General features: G+C 37.3%; 1 protein-coding gene across 1 annotated transcript in view; it reads right to left on the reverse strand.

The window, feature by feature from the left end:
- LOC134840075 (uncharacterized) overlaps positions 1 to 12752 on the reverse strand; it is a 282869-nt gene that overhangs the window by 96768 nt on the left and 173349 nt on the right. The gene's annotated exons all lie outside the window — the stretch shown is intronic.

Genomic DNA, 12752 nt, shown 5'->3' on the forward strand with positions numbered 1-12752 from the left:
GGAGAAACACTATAATTTCTATACATAAAGTCATTGCATTAGTAAAGTAGCAACGTAAATTTATTAATAATAGGTAAAAGTCAATTAGTTACTAATATGTGTGAATAAAATGAGAAAAAAAAAATACTACATCAATAAAATCACCAAAATAAGATTAAAAGTAAAAAGTAAGAAAAAAAGTTTTGTTCAACCTTAATAATTGTAAGCAACGTAAAATCATTTAAACATTTTTAAAACAATGCATAAGAAACAAATACAAAACGGAAAAGAGAATTCACGCCAGGTTTTTGTATTTTTAAAAATAGGATTCGAATGCATTTCAGGAGTTTAGTACTGTTTTAATTTTTTTCTTCAACGTTGATGTGGTGATATCAACATTTCATGAATTGACTTGCAAACATTTCCACGAGCCAATTGACGGTCAATTCCACGGGTAAACTGATGGGTAAACAATTTCTTGATGTCAGATGAAAAAAATTATGTAGAGAAACAATTGAACAAATGGTTTCCAAAGTCTAAATGCATCTGTAAAAGCTTTCGTTTTGTTGAAAAGATACTGATTTAGATATGTAGCACAACTCAGTTTGTTAATTGATTCACTTTTCCGTGCTTCGGCAAATTTTTAACTTTTGATCTGAAAAACGTGCGTTTCAAGGCCCAATTCAACTACTTTTTGAAAGATATTATTGAAAATGTATTATTTCGATCTAAAAACAGTGTGCTGTATAATCTAAGTTACACTAAGCTAAACAGTGAAGTAAAGGAACCAAAGGTAAAGTTGGAAATTGTTGTCCATTAGTATCTATCGTTTGACTTCCGTAGGCCAATTCTTGCTTGATTTTTTTTGTTTGAGTTTGTAATGACAGATCACAATCAAAAATCAGACCAATAAATGTGCATTCGGAATTTTTTGGTATGAATCAATCATTTTTAAGAATTCGGTCAGTTTCCACGTTCTGCTTGTCTTTTTTGTGGCAAAAGTTACAATTCTGACTTGATGCATCCAAATTCAACTGATTTTCAGCACAAAAAAACTAGTGAGTTTGATCAATGAACTCTGTAACTGATTCAAAGCTTCTTTTTGCACCAACGTACATGCAAAGCTTCTTTTTGTTTGTCACTAATAAAAAAATTGAACAACAACGGACCCAGTATTGTTTCCTGTGGCACGACTTTTTTAGTTGAACCTGATAAAAAAAACTAGATTCATATTTACTCTTCAAGGTGTTCAGTAGGAAAATTGTTATTAGGGCTTTTGATTTAATCAAAACCCCATACAGTGTAATTTTTGTTTTAAAATTTCATGTGAAACAGAGTCAAAAGCTTTCGAAAAAACCAATCAAGCTGCAAGAACAAAATTTATAATTTAATTAATTTCGGATACTTTGTGTAATACAGATCAACGCAATTTGTGTTGAGAACTTGTTGAAATCCAAACTGAAATCGAGTCATTAATTGATGTGTGTTCAATTTGTTTTGTTTTTTGACAAGGAAAAACTTTTTTCGAAGATGTTGTAAAAAGAACATTGTTTTGAAAAGGGCGATAGTTTTTTGAATTCATCGTGTCATTTTTTTTTCAAATAAGTACGTGACGTTTGCATTTTTTGTTTAAATACAAAAACATTCTCATCTATACAGTTTTTAATAACAAAAGTAAGGTATGGGACATTTAATAATTGCCCGTCGATTATTGCCGCATCAGGTACGGCAGAGATTCCCAAGATTTTTTCTGATATTTAATTCTCGCAGCATATCATAGCATTGCTTCACAGTTATATCCTAAAATTTGGTAAAACATCCCGCCTTTTTTGTTGATATCTATTGAAAAGCTCGTTTAGAAGTGTGGTCCCGCCAGACTACTTGAAAAAAACATCGATAGGAGTTCACTGCCAGAGGACTTCACTGCCAAAATCTGAAAACTACCTTAAAAAACTTCCATTTATGACTTTTGTATGGGAGAATTGGTCCTTTTCCACGACCATTAAAACAAACGAGGTTTTCAACGTTACCATACTTTTAAGCGAATACCGAATATTACAATTTGTGTCTAAAAATCAGTTTTGAAAATTTTGTTCGAACTAGTGATTTCTGTCTCATTTTCTATTCGCTAGCTTGCAATGCTGCGGTAGCATTGTGTCGCAAGTGGCGCAAAGCTCTGCTTTGCCTGTTGGTGAAAAACAATTTTTTTCTCAAGATTCAGATATGCCTAAAAATTTATGAATGGGTTATGTTTCGTCGTTATTCTGCTGTTGCTTGAGCTTGAGGAACTGGAGGGCTATTGGGAGGCTTTTGCTACCCTTCCTGGTCGTCAAGAAGACAGCTCTTCGATCGGATTCAAGAATCGAGAAGGGTCCCGGGGAAAGACTGTAAACTAGTTTTAAACATTTTCTAGCTTCCTGGAATGTCCTGATTTGAAATAAATATGATACCATTATTTTTAGATAATGAGAAGCTAGGAGTTGAGTGAGAGTATTGATCCATCTCCGATGGATCTGATGACTTTTATCTACTGAACAAAAACAATCGTAATATGATAATAAGTAGTAGCCCTGTTTTTGGGAGTGACCTCGTGGTCTGTGGATACTGAGACTCAGCCATGAGCTCACTATTATTGCATGTAACTGTGTTAATATGCGCGGTTTGGCCGATAGCCTTTAAGTTGTAATGACTTTGTCGACCCGATGTTAATTGATCACACATTGAATTTGGTAGAGATTGTTAGAAGCATGTGAAGCTGTTTTTGAACGATAGCCAGTCGTTTTGGGAACTAGCTTTATTTTCCATGGGTACGTACTTCCGGGCGAAAGTTTCATAATTTCGAGAGCGACATATATCCGTTTGGGATTATGTGTTTCAGTTCAGATGGGTCGTAAAAACAGTTTTGTTTTCGGCTCAACCGGTTTCGACCCAAAGTTTGTCTCATTTCTTGCCGCTCAGCAAATTATTTTTATTTACAAAGGCCTGTATATGAACTTCATCCGATACAATTATGAAGTTTTTGTAACAATAATTTTTCAACTTTAGTCAAGTTATTTTCTCAAGTAATTTCCAGAATAATTTTTCATAAAAATTTTTGACTACTGTCTTTTGTTTTCATGCACTAGGTTGTAGCGCAATGTGTTTTTTTTTGCATCGCAAGTGTTGCGAAGTTCAGCTTCGCCTCTGCGTTCAAATTGAATTCAGAAAATGTCCGGAGAGCTAATTTTTTCTTAAAAAAAACAGTAGACCCAATTCAACGATAGACCCTTCCTGATTCTTCTACAACATCGGAAAGGGTTACTTCTCTAAACTTCAGCCTGTACATGTAAGCAGTTAATTTGTAGCGTTTGAACGATAGCCTTTCGACCGTTACTCGATCCTCAACCTGATTTACCAAAGACTTTGAATTGGTTTTGCTAGAACCGGTGGAATGCCTCTAGAGTTTAATCTTGACGCTATCCAATCTTTGTAGGATTGAGTTTTACGTTCTATCGCTATGTACTCCTCGTGCGAATGTTACAAAGGCTTACTTTAGCGCTCAATCTTAATCTCAAAAAGAGAGCAATTCAATAGGGCCCTTCTGTCATGCGGCCGTACGTGCACAGGCTGGATAGGGCCGTACCAACGCTTTTTAAATAAATCGGCAAAATTTTATGAATAAATTAAGTCGGTTTTAATGCATCCAGAGAATTGTCAAATAAAAATCTATCGTCCTCCATTATAGCACAGATAGAGTTGTCTATGTTGAATGTAATTTTGAGTTTTTTGCACCCCCTAAGGCAGAGGATTGCACTCCTTAGAAGTGCAAAAGTTATTTTTGTTCTTATAAAAATTATTTTGTCCCAGCATGATTCGTTCCGTTTTTTTCTTAGTTTTTCTGCTAGTTTCTGGACGGTTTTTGTAGAGCCTGGTGCTGCTCCTCCGGTACACGCAAAAGTTAGTGGAACAAAGCTGCTGTGCTCCACATCCAGAATTCTTTGTTGGTGTTTTAATGTTTCGACTTTCTCATGATAATTGTAGGCGTCAGATATAGTTTTAGGGCAGGATTTAGCATGGGGTTTGAAAATTTTTACATCGAAAAAAGGTTCGGCTGAATCGGCTTCCCCAGATTCCATTTGCTTTTTTCTGATGAGATATAGTTTTAGGGCAGGATTTAGCTTGGGGGTTGAAAATTTTTACAACGAAAAAGGTTCGGCTGAATCGGCCTCCTCAGAGTCCATACGCCTTGATGTCAAGTCGAGCGTCATCTCCAGTAGTGGTTGTTTTGTGTTGAAAGCTCTCGCGTTCCAACGATTGATTTTTTGGCTCTATTTGAACATCATGGCATACTTTGTCCAGGAGTGTCGCAAAGGTATCGCGAATTTCATTATGCCTTAGGTGATTGTATCCACCTTTTGGACAGTATTGAGAGTGGGTCAGTGTGAACGGTTGTCCACATTGGTATGTATGTGGAGTGTTTGGTGGTTCCCATCCATATCTCAGATATAAATCATCTTTAGGCTCTGATTTGTTGAGTGAAAAAATGAGTTTTTGAAGGGTAGCACGCTTAACCAATTCGAAACTCCTTTTGATGACGCTAGATTTATTGCCAGTTTTTTTTCTGATGAGCGATTTTCCAAAACTTTTGCCTTCTTTGTGAGTGCGATGTTCTGTCTCTCAGTTTTGATATTTCTATCCATCAGAATTTGTTCCGTTTCAGCTCCTACTGGATCACTGTTTTTTAACGGATCACAAATGACTCGTGACCACTCATAATTTCTGGAAAAATCCGTGTTACTGAGCAGTTCTAATCCTCCCATTCTTAGTGTTAGTGCAAAAAAGCTGCGATCTTCATCTGTTATATCGTTTTTACCAGCTATACTAGGAAGTAGCTGCTGTCTTATGTTTTTCTCAATTTCATCCATTTTCCTATATGCTTCTGGAGTTGTTCTGGATAGAAGGCTTAATTTCTTTCGAACTCCCTTTGTGTAGCAGGAGTATGCAGTTTGTGGTAATGTTTTAGCTATTTTGGAAAGTTTTTCAGTCAGGGTAGTTGTCTTTTCATTTTCGCCTTCCATATATTTTTTGCGTGCTGATGGTGTTCCCATAACCGATCCAAAGACTCTAAAACCGTCTACCATTGTAATATTTGTGCCTTCGAACTCTTTTATGGCGCTTTCGGGACGTTTTTTCTCTGCTATGAGTTGACACATGGAAGGCTTCACTTTGTATCTGAAAGCCTTTCCGTGCATATCCAGATTGTCCACTACTGCGCGGAGACTCTTGAGATCACCTGCAGCAATTCCATTTGTGGGTGACATTTGGTTTTTGCAGGAGCTCGATCAGTGGGTTTATCCCAATTTCGTAAACAGCCATTGCGAGGGGATCATCTTGCGTAGTGCCTTCGGTAGATATTTAAACCGTGTTATTGACATATAAAATTGAGGGATTTTAAATGAGTTTGCCAGCGCATGATGTAGTGCCGGACAAATGATTTCTTTAATTTTTAAAGCAAGTTCTATATTGAGCGAGTTGAAGGCATTTTCTGCATCAATAAGTAGTATGGCGTCCGTTTCGATTTCATTCTTCTGGCCTAAGCAGAGTTGGACACTTTTTCCGAGATTTTGAAGGTCCGATTTAATACATTGTGTGATTGTTTTGCCAATTATTTGTCTCAGAACCTCGCCTATACCAATGGGCCTTACCCCTGGATTTTTGTCCAGAGGTATCAGACGACACGAGGTTTTCATGGGGAAAATTTTACTTGCTATTGTATAGGATAGCTTTGCAATTGTTTTGCAAAGCTCAATGAATGTCTGGTTGAAGTGAGTTAATATCCTTCTCCATTCGCACGCATCTAGACCTGAGTGACCGTGGTTTCCGTGCGCTTTCAGGGTTGATTTTTGAACTGTCTTGGTGTTTATTTGTTCGAATATAGAGGGGTGGTATGGCATTGTGTCTTCGCTTACTTCAGCTATATACTTAGTGTTCGCTGTTTTGGCTTGGAAGTGTTTTTCTTTCAGGATACTAAGGAGTCTTTTTCCTTCAATGAATTTGTTTAAGGGTAGTACACTTTTTTGTTTTCTTGTCTGAATGGCAGCCAATGGCGGCAGATATTTTGCCTGTACTCATTACTTTATCGAATGGCTTAACTTCCTCTTTTACATCGCAATTCTTCTGTTTTGGATGTCTAATTCGGAGAGCTTTTGCTTCAGTAGAAATTTTGTCTAGTAGGCCTTGCTTCCATAAATTTATGCGGCGGCTCAGAGTTTCGGAATTTGATCTGTTTGTTTTTGATTCAGTTTTGGGTAGCAGCAGATGTGGGAGAATCAACGCTGCTTTCATTGCGAGGTTAGAATTCCGCGTTTCTTCTACAAATGACAACAACTGCTGGTTCAGTAATTCTATGAATTGGAAACTGGGCTTGTTCTTGCTTAGAACTATGAAGCGCGGTTTCCAGTTAATGAACTTTTTATGTATGTCGTTTATTTTAATTTCAAGTTCTGGTCGATAAATTTCCAGGGGTCGATGGGGACTATAGTGATTGCTGGGGGCGACGGATTAGATTGTGTTGCATTGGGCAGTACGTTTGTTTCGGGTGTTGCCGGTGATGTTTCTTCTTGAGTTGTGATGGGGGCTGTGCTTATTGATATGTTGGTGGAGTTGGACCCTTTTGCAAAATTCTCGGGGCTGCATTGTATGCAGGAGAACCCATCGTAATAAAACTTGCTACTCTGTAGCCCGCTACTTGAGACATGGATGAGTGCTTTGCAAATGACACACCATATGTCTTCTTTTAAGAGGTGGCGTTTGCAAACATATATGGCAGTGCGTTTGATTGGCCATAATTCGGCAGCGAGGAGGGTAAACGTAGGGTGAATATCTACAAGTTAGCTGAGCGAGCAATACACTGAAATTTTTATTAGCATCGAAAGAAAAATAAGTAACATCTTTACAAAACATAGTAGCACTTAAATTAACGTTTAGATTGGGGAAAACCATTCGGATTCTTGGGTGTTAAAAAAAAATTGTAAGTCGAAAGAAAGAAATTTTTAAAGCACCAAGTTTTCTGTTTATGAAGTGATTATTTGCGCAGAGGATTGTTTTGGGGATAATAAGCATATTTGGGTTAAATTATCCACTTTTAATAAAAATTTTCAATCAATTGCGAAGTCTGAAAACGCAGATGAGTTATCATTATAAAACACTAAAATTATAATCCATGTAAAACATGACTAAACTTCAAAAATCGTACATGTCAGAATTGGAAAGTATTCCCAAATCGAAGTTTGAAAACAATGAAGAACAAAAAACTAAAAAATCTCGGGAGTTTACAGGAAAAAGTTATTAATGGTTACGTAATTTATTATGTAATTACAGTTGTTTAAATTTGATTGTTCAAAAAATTTTAGAGCATTTTGAGACATGATTCTCATTTTTTCAGATCTTTTATCGTTTTGTTAACATTGTAAAAAAACTTTTAATCCTGATGATGCACAAAATGTGCGGAAACTTTTGAATTAAAATTTTAAAATTCTTATAACCATTTTTGTTAAATTCTAACACTTTTTTTCAGTTATTTTTCTATTATTATTTTTCTCTACCATTTGTACAAAATTTTACTACCGCTTTTTCTTCAAAATGTTAAATGTGTTTGATGTAAAATGACGAGGATTATAGCTGCCAGCTTCCTTTATCGCAGACTGAAAGATCTTTGGCTAGAGGAACGGAAAGAGACGCAGCAGAAGGTCTACGCAGTCCCCGGCATTTTCTCGAATCCCAACGCCTTGAAAATGGGGGAGAATTTGCGAGTTTTATTGGAACAGCAACCTCTGGCCAGTAATCAGATTATCCTCTGACATGATATGCTGAACAGCAGCATGCATTCTATCGCACTAACAACTATACGCCCTGACAACTTGATGAATTACTGGCGTATCTACAATCGAAGCGAAAACAAATAGGTGCAATTGTCTACTGCAGGAGAACGGGCACTCCCGATCATTTTGAGGATCTACGGAAGACAGAGATAATCGTTATAAAGACAACCGGTATCCTTATCTCTCGAAGCAAGAGACAGAATCCTTCAAGCGAATTGGAATTGAAGTCACTACTGGTGGTGCTGTCACATCGAGACCACCTGCCAGACATTTTCTCAAAGATAGGCGCCCAGAACAAGAAACCACCGCAGGGACGCCGCTCAGCAAAGGCGCGGAGAGCGGAGGTGTTGGCTGGGGACCTTCAGCTAGAGGCGAACGACCAATAAGTGGTAACCTATTGTTGGGGCTGTTTTTCTCTTGCTGAGAGCCAAACTAGTTTAAGTGCTCGTGGCCTGCAAAAAAGAGATGACCGCAGTTTTGCTGCAACCACCAATCCTTAGATTGTTCCTGAAGAGAAAACCCACTTGGAATCTTGTGTTAGGTTATTTAAAACATTTTAGTAAGTTTAATAGCAGTTTCCTGAGAATTAAATTTCCTAGAAAATGTTTCGATAACGACATTATACCCGATTTTTTAAAGTTTCGCGTGCCCGATTTTGGTGTTTTTTTTTCAAATCAAGCGGTGCACAGCTCTCAATTGAGACTCCTGAAATGTGAGATAATACAGGCAAATGCGGATAGGGCTAAGGCAACGGGTAACATAGCAAAAGCAAGGGAGGTAGTGAGAAGGGGTATATATGATAAGTGGTGGCCTTCGGTAATATTCTATCTGAACCTGCAAGCAAGGTGTAGTGTCAATAACCTGAAAAGCCGACACAAAAAAAGTTTGAAAAAGTTTCGGATAGACAGGATAGACAATTAAAAAACTTGGATCAAAGTTTTCGGTACGAGATATATTCAATGAAATTCACTTCCTTGCGGACATTGACAGTTTTTTTTGTCTGAATTGAAGTTAAATAAAATATGTGAGATTGAAGCAGCAGCAAAGAGATATGCTAAGAATGCGAAACAGACCCCCTCTGACAAGGTGTTGAAAAAGCCAGAAAGTATTTGAAGGACTACGGTCTTCTAACAGTGCTGTTTGATTATGGTTGGGTTTTTGTATCAAGAAAAAGAAGACATATGAGAAGGAACTGAAAGGTTTATTACAGGCAGAACAATTTATTGAGAGGAAGAATCTGACAGACAGCGTGATTATAAACATTGAAGAAGACATAAACAGAGAATTACTCGCCATGAAAAAGAAGGAAGAGATAAGCGAAGCGCTGTATACTAGGTTGAGATCAACGGGGGCGCAGCCGGCTGGGCTGCATGGCTTAGCAAAATTACACAAACAAGGCACATCAGTTCGTCTCGTCCTGTCTTTACCAGGTAGCTCATATGAAGACCTAAATAAAACATTGGCAAAATACATTGATAAAATTGAGGGGCAAACATAGAAACGAACACTCAAATGGCCAGGGAGATCTTGGAGAAAACAGAATTGGACTCTGATGAGAGTATAAACTCCTTTGATGTAAAGAGTTTATCCATTAATGTCCCGCTCAAGGAAGCTGTTGAAATAGCCCTGAGGAGATTATATGAGCAAATCAACCCTCCAGAAAGATCTCGCAAAACTATGAAAAAACTACTAAATTTGGCAGTGAGTAAGGTACACTTCATATGCAATGGTTTGTGGTATGTACAAAAAACGGTTTTGCAATGGGCGCTTCCTTTTCAGTAATACTGGCCAATTTGTGGCTCAAAGAATAGGAACCTGCATTAATGAAAGAAGTACCAAAATTGACGCTGCTATAGGAGGATAACAAGGAAGTCTGCCCTGAATGTCAAAAAAAGGTGACATATCGAACTAAAGGGGTAGAATGCGAAGTTTTTTTGAATTAATACCACTAAGGTTGGGTAACATATTGGAATCCAAATACGCAGACATCGCTGAAACAATATGGTATTGCATTAGTTGCAAAAAACAACAAGAAGCAGATCGGACTGAGATGGTGCTTAAGTTTTTTTCTAAGACATGTGGACGACATAGTTAGAACTGTCAAGGCTGATCCTGGAGAAGTCGTAGAGGCTGCCAATAAATTGCATCCAAACTTGTAGTTCGCCATAGAAGAACTTGATAGGAACGGTAATTGGGCCTTTTTGGATTTAAATGTCAACGAGGACTCAGGAAAAAGGTCACATGTGGGTGTTACCAAAAACCCATTGATACCGGCACCATTATAAGTTTTAGAGGTTAAGCACCTTTGCAATACAAAAGAAACATTATTGAAGGGACGGTCCATAGGGTTTTCAGAAGTACCTCAACATGGGTAAGTTTTGACTGGGCGTTGGAAAAAAATTGAAAACAAGGGATTGAAAATCAATATTTAAAAATTGGTCGGACAGGGTAGTGTTTGAAACTCTTAACAAGATCATTGAGGGAGATAAAAATTTAGAGGTGACGGCATCAGAATCGAGAAATGATAAATGATTGAAAGACTCACCCCCCTTTATACAATGCGATATCGTGGGAATCTATCTCAACTGTTAGCTGCAAAGGTTCAGCAAATATCCGCGGCACAAATAATTTTTACAACAAGAAAATTGAAAACATGCTGGCCATCCCTCAAAACTTCCTTCGCTCGTGAACTGAGATCCAAAGTGGCGTATAAGTTTAAATGAAGTGGATGTAACGCCACCTATGTCGACCATACAGTCCAAATTTAGCCACGAGGGTCGATGAACACCAATAAGGGGACTCCCCAGAATGGCAGCATTTGTTAGAATGTAAAAAGGACGTAGGCGGTACTGCTGAAGTCAGAGATTATGGACCAAACAGCCAACACTCAGAAGCTACTCACACTAGAGGCTTTGCATATTTGGAGGGAGAGGCCGAGAATCAACACACGCGATGAATTCAGGAGCCGGGAATTAACACTAAAATTATAGTTCATGTGTAACATGGTTAACATTCAAAAAACTGACATGTCACTTTGGAAAATATTCCCAAATTGAAATTTTATAACAGTGAAGAACAAAAAATTAACAAACCTCAGAAATTTACTGAAAAAGGTTATTATTGGTTACGTAATTTACGAGCATTTTTAGACATGATTCTCATTTTTTCAGATTTTTGATCGTTTTGTAAATATTGTAAGGAAACTTTTAATCCTGATGATGCACAAAATGTGGGGAAACGTTTGAATTAACTTTTTAAAATTTTTTAAACCATTTTTGTTAAATTCTGACCCTAATAGTTGTCATTAAAGCCGGCTACTATAGTAACACAGTTCAGTTTCTGCGAGGCGTAGCGCAAGACAGTAGCGGCAAGGTCGGCTAGCTTTGCGCATCTTTACGAGTGAACCGTGGCTCCGATATCTCTGGGGCTGCAGTACTGAGTCCTTGAAGCTCCTATTACCAGTTTCGCCTAATTATTGTGATAAACTTATGAAATAGTTTCAAATATTTTTTTCCCTTCAAAAATTGAAGAACAGGAAGGAAGCTATCACGAGATTGGATGTACTGGACCAGGCCTCGCAAATGAAGGGTGCACCGCTTGGATTACAATTTAGTTAACAATGAAAATACCAAAAGGTTTCTTAAAACGCGACTTTCAATGTAGTTTCTGCGCTGCTGCTGCAATAAAAGCATTAGAAAAAAGAAACTGAACCAATACACCAAAAAATAACATTTCTTACTCCCAAATTATCCAAGGTATGCAAATTAAAGAATATGAAATGAAAAAGAGATCAAAGAAGAAGAAGAAGAAGAAGAAGAAGAAGAAGAAGAGACTTTTTTAGTGAATGATACTACATATAAAATTTTTAGTTTGCGTAATTCAAGCTTTAAGTTAAATTGTTAATGTTCAGGAACGACATTTGTTGCAACGGCATTTGTTGAAGAAAGTGCATGGATTGTCGAGATTGAAGGTTGATTGAAGTTGCTGTTTAAGGAAATTGAAGAGTAGAGTCTTGGTTTGTGAGACTGTAGTTGTAGAGTTGATGTCGACTTTTGCTATGAATTGTCATGTCGACTTTTGCTATGAAAACACTATTGACGCTATGAATTGTTCTTTGGAAAAAGCTCCCAAGGGAACAGAATTTGCGGGTAAGAGGTACAGAGAATACCATTCTCTGACTGGACATGTTACCCGGTCTCGATTCACTAACAGTAACATAGTCATTGATATCGAAGTCATAACAGTTATGTAACAGTTTGAAGAAGAGAAGACAATCAGTGAAAATAATTTGATAGCAAATACGCAGTATGTTTAACATCACAAGACTGTCAGTATAATTAGTGGAACCAATTTTCCCCTTTACTGCCTTTTTCTAGAATTTTTCCATATCACGTAGCTTTAATAAATTTGGGTACTAAATACAAGAGTTATAAAGTAAAATGGACCTCACACAAGAAATGTACATTTGAAGCTTGGTTTTAACAGGTGAGTTGAAAGGAATATTACGCTTTAAATAATGAAAACACTTTGTGGCTTTACCAAGTTTCGCAGAAACATGGTGATTCCAAGACAAAGTAGGCGAGATATAAATACCCAAGTCTTTGATATGATCAACAGAGCGTATTTCTGACCCGTTAAGATAAAGGTTGAAAATAAAGCTATTGTTTGAAATGAATTTAGTTTTGTCTGGATGAAAATCAAGACCGTTTTGGGTTGCCTAGTTCTCTCCGTCGAATCTAAATCAGACTGAAAATTGTCATGAAAGTTGTCTCGATAAAGCAGTTTCAGGTCATCAGCAAATAAAGAACACCTTCCACTGCAGACAATGATCGACAAATGATCTAGAAAAATTTGCTTCGATAATGCAGTTACCGCACAAATTGAAAGCCTAAAACAAGTGTGCAAACTCATTGA

The sequence above is a fragment of the Symsagittifera roscoffensis genome, chromosome 2, assembly GCF_963678635.1.
Source record: "Symsagittifera roscoffensis chromosome 2, txSymRosc1.1, whole genome shotgun sequence".
In the NCBI taxonomy this organism is placed as follows: domain Eukaryota; kingdom Metazoa; phylum Xenacoelomorpha; order Acoela; family Convolutidae; genus Symsagittifera; species Symsagittifera roscoffensis.